Source organism: Triticum dicoccoides, chromosome 2A, assembly GCF_002162155.2.
Source record: "Triticum dicoccoides isolate Atlit2015 ecotype Zavitan chromosome 2A, WEW_v2.0, whole genome shotgun sequence".
Classification (NCBI taxonomy): Eukaryota; Viridiplantae; Streptophyta; class Magnoliopsida; order Poales; family Poaceae; genus Triticum; species Triticum dicoccoides.
In genome coordinates, this window is record NC_041382.1 from 306,176,525 (window position 1) to 306,186,251 (window position 9,727).

Consider the following 9,727-nt stretch of genomic DNA (forward strand, 5'->3'; position numbering starts at 1 on the left):
TTGGGGTTCGATTCAGGGCCTTGTCGCATGTTGGGTTTTCTTCTATTTTGGCGCCGTAGTCTGGCCATGAGTGTTTGTATGATGGATGTTATTTATGTACTTTGATGTGACGTGGTGAGTGTAAGCCAACTATGTATTTCCCCCTTTTATTATATATTACATGGGATGTTGTAATGATTGCCTGACTTGCGACATTGCTTTCAATGCGGTTATGTCTCTAAGTCGTGCCTCGACACGTGGGAGCTATAGCCGCATCGAGGGAGTTACAAAGATGTGGAGAAGACGGCCTTCCTGACACCATGTGGGGTGTACTGCTACACATGCATGCCCTTCGGGCTGCGCAACGTGGGCGCGCCCTTTCACCGGTTGATGCACATCGCTCTGGGGCGCCATCTCGGGAGGAGCACAGAGGCTTACGTCGATGACATAGTGGTCAAGTCTCGCGAGGCAAGGACATTGATTCAAGACTTGGAGGAGACCTTCGAGAGCCTGCGCCAAGTGAACTTGAGGCTCAACCCGGAGAAGTGCGTGTTCGGTGTCCCCTCTGGCAAGCTGCTGGGATTCCTCATGTCCCACAGGGGGATCGAGGCTAACCCGGAGAAGGTCAAGGCTATCAAGGACATGAGCCCGCCGCAGACCCGTAATGAGATGCAGAAGCTAGCAGGGCGGGTGACCACATTAGGGCATTTCATTTCCAAACTGGGAGAGCGCGCGTTACCATTCTTCAAGCTCATGAAGAGGAAGGGCCCGTTCGAGTGGAACCCGGAGGCCGACCGGGCCTTCCAAGACCTCAAGAAATACCTTACTATCCCCCAGTGATGGTGGCACCAAGGCCCATCGAGCCTCTCGTAATCTACCTTGCTGCCACCCCGTACTCCGCCAGCACGGCGTTGCTGGCGGTTCGGGAGGAGCGCCAAGCCAAGGGCGTGCCCCGCCAGGCCAAGGCTGAAGTAGCGCGGGGTCAGGAAGGCGCAGCAAAGGCATCAGCGGTGGAAGGCCAAACTCAGCAGGGCGGAGTCACAGAAGCTCCTGAGGACAGTCGGGTCCCAGGGACCCTTCCACCTTAGGATATGCGCCGATCTCCGCAGGACCCGAGCCTCGACAGCGTGCCAGCCCTCGTCGAACACCCGGTGTACTTTGTCACCACCATACTACGGGATGCGAGAGCGCGCTACCCCATGCCCCAAAAACACCTGCTCGCACTCCTGGTGGCCTCACGCAAGCTGCGACACTACTTCCAGGGCCACCCCATCAAGGTCGTCTTAGCCTACCCATTGGAAAGGATACTTAGGAGCCCTAACTCAGTCGGAAGGGTCTTAGAGTGGAACATCGAGTTGCAAGCATTCCAGTTGGAGTTCAGCACTACCAGGGTCATCAAGGGGGCTGCACTCGCTGACTTTGTGGCAGAATGGACGGATGCCCTGACACTTGAGGAAGGAGAAGACCGGTCCACCTCCCCAGGAGGTGAGGGTCTGGACGGTTGGGTCATGTATTTCGATGGCGCCTTCGCACGCCAGGGCGCGGGGGCTGGAGCAGTGCTCATCTCGCCCACCCAGGACAAGATTTACTACACTGTGCAACTCTGCTTTCAACACGGCGAGAAGGTCTCCAACAACATCGCATAATACGAAGGCATCATATCTGGCATGAAGGCTGCAGTGGCCCTAGGGGTGAGGCGCCTCACCGTCAGAGGCGACTCACAACTCCTCCTCAACTTCTCCAACAAGGTGTATGAGCTGAAGGACGAGCATATGGAGGCCTACCTCGCGGAGGTGCGCAAGGTGGAGAAACAGTTCTTGGGCCTGGAGCTGCAGCACGTGCCCCGGGGCACCAACAAGGAAGCCGACGACATTGCCAGGAGAGCTGGCAACCGCAGGACCCAGGCGTCTTTGAGGAGCAGCTCTTCAAGCCATTAGCTGCACCACCTCTTTCAAACATGACTCAGCCTCGGGAGGAGCTCCTCCAGCCTCCGGCCACGGGAGCCCCGACCTGTGGACTAACCTCCGGAGCTCGGCTGCTTTCGGTGTCAAAACCGTTGGATCTCGGGTAGGGGGTCCCGAACTGTGCGTCTAGGCGGATGGTAATAGGAGACAAGGGACACGATGTTTTTACCCAGGTTCGGGCTCTCTCGATGGAGGTAAAACCCTACTGCTGCTTGATTAATATTGATGATATATGTAGTACAAGAGTAGATCTACCACGAGATCAAGGAGGCTAAACCCTAGAAGCTAGCCTATGGTATGATTGTTGTATGATGAAGTTGTCCTATGGACTAGAACCCTCCAGTTTATATAGACACCGGATAGGGTTAGGGTTACACAGAGTCGGTTACAATGGTAGGACATCTTGAATATCCGCATCGCCAAGCTTGCCTTCCACGCCAAGGAAAGTCCCATCCGGACACGGGACGAAGTCTTCAATCTTGTATCTTTGTAGTCCTGGAGTCCGGCTAAAGGTATAGTCCGGCTATCCGAACACCCCCTAATCCAGGACTCCCTCAGTAGCCCCCGAACCAGGCTTCAATGACGACGAATCCGGCACGTAGATTGTCTTCGGCGTTGCAAGGCGGGTTCTTCTCCAAATTTTGTGTTCCTGTAGGAATAATGTCCGATTTTTGTAATGTAGCGCTCCTTGGCTTCCACGCCCAATAATGGCCGTCCTCCACGTGTCAAACGAATGCGAAAAGCCGGGGCGTTTTTACATCCACACCCCTAGCCGCATAAACGAGCCGCCTATTTAACGGGATGGGGATTCAGATCCAAACCACACCTTCTCCTCTCCGTGAGTAATCATCAGAGCGCCTCCAGCAAAGGTCCATTCCAACATGGCCAGCCATCGCAGCTCCTCCCCTCGCCCTTCCAGTCCTAAACCCGGAGACTGGGAGAGTTGCTCCATCCCGCACAGCGAGTTAGTGTCGCTTCAGGCCAAGGGATTTCTCCCTCAGTATTATATGGTCCCGGTCCGAGCCGGACTCGCCACCTATAATGGCGGAAAGCAAGCGGAGAGCACCCCCAATCCCTCTAAGGGAGAGCGGGTGTGCTTCGTCCCTTATCTAGTAAGGGGACTGGGATTTCCAGTTCATCCGTTTCTCCGTGGGCTTCTGGAGTTCTACGGCCTCCAGCTGCACAATCTCACGCCCGCCTCTATATTGCATATCGCGGGCTTCGTCGCCCTTTGCGAGCTATTTTTGGGTGTTGAGGCTCCTTTCACGCTGTGGAAGAGGATATTCTGCCTGGTGCCCCATTCTCAAGAGGGTTCTATATATCAAGTGGGCGGAGCCGAAGTGTGGCGCATCGCCGGGACCGGATACCTATCCGGGACCCCAAAGAAGGCGTCCGAGGACTAGCCTTCAGAATGGTTTTATATAGATGATGTCCCGCTACCGGACCCTATCCGGGTCGGTCTCCCTGTGTTCAGCAATGCTCCATTAAAGAAATGCTTGAGCTGGTGTCCGCGAAGCTCTCAGAGAGAAAGCGACAGAGACGTCCTTTACGTGATGGGCCGGATAAGACTATTGGCTCATTCAGGACTAACCATGATTGGAGTCATGGCCGCATGCATCATGCGGGGGGTGCAGCCGCTTCAATATAGAGGCCACCCCATGTGGGATTTTAACGGGGAGGATGACGCCACCCGTTACGGTCGTAAGGGGCCAGCCTCAGCTGCCGCTCTAGTAAAGATCTTATCCTCTTTGTACAAGGGAGAAGAGGAGGAATTCCGTCGTGTCAACCCGCAGGGAGGATTTACTATGTACAACCCTCCAAGTTGGGTAAGTGGACAATTGTGCTTGCCCATTCGTTTTATATTCCCATGATTAAGTATATAGTCTAACGACTTCAACACAGGAACTGCGTCAGGAGGTAAAGGATATAAACAGCCATCCTCCACAGCCCGAGGATCCAGAACGGTCCCTCGATTCGCACTCTGAAGATGATCCGGACATATCGGTGGAGCTTATTGACGGGGTGTTCCATCAGCTAAGCAAGCACAATACCTTGGTGGCCATTACGGCTGATTACCCAGGGTTAATCCTGGCCTCCCAGGTGATAGAGACCGGAGCCTCATCCCCTTGAGAAGGATTACATTCTCACGTATTTAAGTTTTTCTAACGAAAACTGCATTTTGCAGGGGAGATTTCCGAGGCGGGAGGCCGAACCTGCAGCGGCTAGCCAACGAGGGGCCGCAGGGCCCCGTGGGGTAAAAAGGTGCAAAGGTATAGCGCACCCTCTATTTCCCCGGTGTTATTTCTTCAGGGCATATTAACATTCGTGCTATCTTCAGGACGAAGAAACCTCGCCGGACTATATCCGGAGAGGTTGCCAATCGCGCCTCCACCAGCCAAGCTCCAACGTCTGGCCCGGAAGCGGAGGCGAGCACAAGGAGCGCACCGGACGCTCCTTCGACAGAGGATGCGGACAGGCTTTGTGCCACGAATTCTGAGGTGGAGTGTGCCATGAACCACAGGCGTCACCGGACAGTTCTTCGCGACGCTTGTTTCTCCCAAGAGGCGTTAGATGCCTTCAATTCGGGAGATGCGTACCTCCGTGCCGCTCAAAATGGTTTAGCCAGAGGCACGTAGCAGTATGTAAAAGACATACGGGTAAGAAAATTTTGGTCAAATATATATATATATATATACCAGTAGCCCCCGAGACTTGAAACAGTTAGAGTAACTAATTTAAGGATCATTTGTTATGCAGGTTCTTACAGAGAAGAATACCGTACTGTCCCAGGAGCTGGAAGAGTGCAAAGCCCAACTGGAGGCCGCACTACCCACGGCAGGGGAGCCCAAAGAGACCCCCACTTGTAAGATACACTTCAAAAGATTAGTATTTTGCGGCGTGGGTGCAAATCTGACAAATCATATTGTAGATGGAGCCGGACTCGATCCAGAGAGACAACAACTCTTACGCCGGCTAAAGGCAGATGAGAGTACGCTGACAAAGGTGAGGCGAGAGAAGAATGATCTTTAGGATGCCAACACCAAGCTGGACGTTGAACTTAGAGATGTTCGTGGCCAGCTGTCGGACTCCACTAAGGAGAATCAGCGGCTTCGACGCGGCATATTTAGTAAGTGCTTAAGCGAATCTTTTGAAAAAAGAGTTCGGCGAGGAAGTCGACTAACAGAGTAATGTCTGTAGGTATGCTAACAGGTCGTCCTGCAGAGGAGATGCCTGGTTCTACGGGTGACCTTCTTCCCGAGCTATTGCAACTGCACGAGCGAGTTCGGCAGGCAATGCGAGGCGTTGCCCAAGCCTTATGGCCGTCCCACTCCATGCCCGAGGGCCTTGGAGAGCTTGAGGAGAAGCTTAAGGGAGCTCGACGGCGCTTCCGGTTGTGGAAGATATCGGCCTACCGACAAGGTTCTAGGGAGGCCTGGGCCATGGTAAGGACCCGGTTTACGAGGTCTGACCCAAACCACATGGCCGAAGTCGGACCTGTGGGGCCTGATGGGAAGGAGATCCCTATAAGCTTAGTATACGGCCAAGTAGAATTGGCCGCAAAGTATTCCCAACAGGACTGTAAATTAGACAGCCTGTTAGATGGTATAGAAGAGGAATACAATCAGTTAGAGTGACTATGTAATTGTTAATTGACATGTGTAATGCTTTCTAGCCGGATTGTAGATCATTTGTCATTGCCGACCTTTTCGCTTCTACCTCGGGACCTGACGGTCTGGAGTGTGTCCGAATACCCTATCGGTTATGTACGAACCGGGGTATGCATGGAGACCAGGCGTAGGGGTCATTAGTGTTTTATCAGACAAGTGCCCAACTAGTTATGTTATATTACATGGTTAGTAAGAAACATCTTCTAGAGAGAATAGTTCCGTTAGGGGTTCTTTTCTCTGGGAAGCATGCCCTAAAGTGCATGTCCAGACTGCAAACGCAGGAAAATCATCTGGGGGCATGTATATAAATAAGTAAAAAAGGTCGTCTTTTAGTTCACCGACCGAATATTCCCTTAAGAATGCTAGCTTTTGGCCTCACCCAGTCTGAGGTACACATTCGGCTGATCCGGCAGTAACAATCGCAGAGGTGCTCCCTTTACCGCCCAGCCGAACAATCGGGAACGTAGGGGTAAGCACAGGAGCCAGGCAACCCAGCTTGGCCAAAACTTAAGTCATATCGATGCATATAATGGTGAAGAAAAGGTACATGCGGAAGTTTGATGCATGTGTTGGGAGTGAAGCCGATATAAATAAGCTTCTATTAAAGAAGCTCCCAGGTTTAATGAGCGCGGGTAGCGCGTCACTTAATGAGCCTTTAAGGGCTATAAGAGAAAAGAGGGGAAGGAGAGAAATGTAAGACGAAAAATGTAAAAAATGGACAGAGGAAGGAGACAAACACAGAGTCCGGCGCTAGGCATAGAATCTTCGGAGACGGGCGGCGTTCCATGGGTTCGGCTCGAGTCGGTTATCTGACGCATCTTGCAGGCGGTACGCTCCACCAATCAGGACTTGGTCGATTATGAACCCACTTGGGCTTGAGTTTGTCCTTTTTCTTATCTGGCAGGCGTAGAACTAGTTCGCCAACATTGTAATTTTTGGCCCGTACTTCTCTGCTTTGATATCTTCGAGCCTGCTATTGATAAAATGCGGAACGGGCTTTTGCCACGTCACACTCCTCCTCCAAGGCATCCAAGTTGTCCTGCCGATCGAGCTCGACTTCTCTTTCTTCGTACATGTGCACTCAAGGTGAGTCATTAATTATGTCGTAGGGCAGAACTGCCTCTGCGCCGTACACCATAAAGAATGGTGTGTTTCCGATGGTGCGATTCGGCGTGGTCCACAGTCCCCAGAGTACGGAGTCAAGATCCTCTACCGAGTGCGTGTTAGATTCCTTGAAGGACCGCACTAGTCTGGGTTTAATGCCGCTCATGATAAGACCGTTTGCATGTTTGACCTGGCCGTTAGTTTGTGGGTGATAGACGGAAGCATAGTCGAGCTTGATGCCCATGTTTTTGCACCAAAGTTTTACCTCGTCGGAGGTGAAGTTTGTGCCGTTATCAATGATGATGCTGTGGGGGACGTCGTAATGGTGTACAACCCCGGATATGAAGTCTATCAAAGGTCCGGATTCGGCCATCTTAACAGGCTTAGCTTCTATCCATTTGGTGAACTTATCCACCATGACCAGTAAGTATTTTTTCTTGTGGGTTCCGCCTTTAAGGGGTCCAACCATGTCAAGCCCCCAGACCGCGAAGGGCCAAGTGATGGGGATAGTTCGGAGGGCGGTGGGTGGCATATGGCTTTGGTTTGCAAAAAGCTGGCAGCCGACGCATCGTTGGACCAAGTCCTGAGCGTCTGCTCGGGCCGTCGGCCAGTAAAAGCCCGTACGGGAAGCCTTTCTTACAAGGGACCGAGCTGCAGTGTGGTGGCCACCGAGTCCGGCATGAATTTCAGCCAGCAAGTTCCGCCCTTCCTCTTTGGAGATGCACCTTTGAAGGACTCCGGTAGTGCTTGTCTTATAAAGCTCTCCCTCGTGGACTTTATAGGCTTTAGATCGCCGCACTATGCAGCGTGCCTCGTTTTGGTCCTCTGGGAGTTCCTGCCTAGTAAGGTAGGCTAGGAACGGTTCTGTCCACGGGGCGATGACCGCCATTATTACATGGGCTGAAGGTGTAATTTTGATGGCAGGGCCTCCAATTATGTCAGATTGTTCGGCGTCGAGTGGTGCGGTTAGGTCCGGGCTGTTATCTATGGGTTCCCCTCCCATGCTACGGATGGCTTGAACAGTCTTTCTAAAAAGATGTTGGGGGGGACTGCATCGCGTTTTTCTCCAATGCGTGCCAGGACGTCCGCTGCCTGATTGTTTTCTCGGGCTATATGATGAAACTCCAACCCTTCGAACCGAGCTGACATTTTTAGGACGGCGTTGCGGTAAGCTGCCATTTTTGGATCCTTGGCATCGAAGTCTCCGTTTATTTGGGATATCACGAGGTTTGAGTCCTCGCGTACCTCTAGGCGTTGAATGCCCATGGATACTGCCATCCGGAGACCAGGTAGGAGGGCCTCATATTCGGCTGCATTGTTGTAGTCCGTGTACATGATGTGGAGCACATATTGAACTGTGTCTCCTGTGGGGGATGTAAAGACGACGCCAGCCCCTAGTCCGGCCAACATTTTGGAGTTGTCGAAATGCATGATCCAGTTTGAATATGTGCCGTACTCTTCAGGGAGCTCGGCCTCCGTCCATTCTGCGACGAAGTCGGCCAAAACTTGCGATTTAATAGCTCGCCGTGGCTTATAGGTTATATCGAACGGGAGGAGCTCGATGGCCCATTTTACGATCCGACCCGTTGCGTCGCGGTTGTTGATAATATCGTTGAGTGGTACTTCCGAGGCTACTTTTATGGAACACTCTTGAAAGTAATGTCGTAGCTTCCGGGATGCCATGAATACCACGTATGCAATCTTGTGATAATGCGGGTACCGTGATTTGCATGAAATGAGGACAGTGGACACGTAGTAGACCGGCCTTTGAAGGGGGAGTTTGTGTCTGTCCGTTTCCCGCTCGACGATGAGTACTGCGCTGACAACTTGATGGGTTGCTGCAATGTACAATAGCATTGGTTCGCCGGTGTTTGGCGCGGCCAGGACTGGGTTTGTTGCCAATATGGCTTTTATTTCATCATGTCTGGCCGTGGCAGCATCCGTCCACTCGAAGTGTCCGGTGCGCCGAAGGAGGCGATAAAGGGGCAGTGCCTTTTCTCCCAAGCGAGAGATAAAGCGGCTTAGAGCCGCCACGCATCCGGTTAATATTTGTATTTGTTTGAGGTCCTGTGGGATATCCAGTTGCGACAAAGCTCGGATCTTGGCCGGATTTGCTTCAATTCCTCTACCGGATATAATGAAGCCCAAAAGCTTTCTGGCTGGAATGCCGAAGACGCATTTTTCCGGGTTGAGCTTGATGTCGTATTTTCGAAGGTTGTCGAATGTTAGCCTCAAGTCGTCTACTAGAGATTCGACATGTCTTGTTTTGACGACCACATCATCCACGTACGCCTCCACTGTCTTGCCGATCTGGTTTGCCAGGCATGTCTGAATCATGCGCTGATATGTTGCGCCGGTGTTTTTCAGCCCGAAGGGCATTGTGTTGAAGCAGAATGGGCCGTATGGTGTGATGAATGATGTTGCGGCTTGGTCTGATTCTGCCATTTTAATTTGATGGTAACCGGAGTATGCATCGAGGAAACACAACGAATCGTGTCCTGTGGTGGCATCGATAATTTGATCGATACGGGGGAGGGGGAAGGGATCCTTTGGGCAACCCTTGTCAAGGTCTTTAAAATCGACACACAGGCGCCAGGATTTGTCCTTCTTTGGTACCATCGCCAAGTTTGCTAGCCAGTCCGGGTGTTTTATGTCTATAATGAATCCAGCCTCCAATAGCTTGGCTAGCTCCTCTCCCATAGCATGTCTCTTGGGTTCGGAAAAACACCGAAGGGCTTGATTGACAGGATTGAATCCTTTTAGGATATTTAAGCTGTGTTCGGCCAGCCTGCGTGGGATTCCTGGCATGTCTGAAGGGTGCCAGGCGAAGATGTCCCAATTTTCATGTAGAAATTCTCGCAGTGCGGTGTCCATATCAGGGTTTAATCGTGCCCCGATGGATGCTGTTTTATTGGGGTCCGTTGGATGGACCTGGAACTTGACTATTTCGTTTGCTGGCTTAAAGGATGTGGACTTCGATCTCTTGTCGAGTATCACATCATCGCTGTTAAC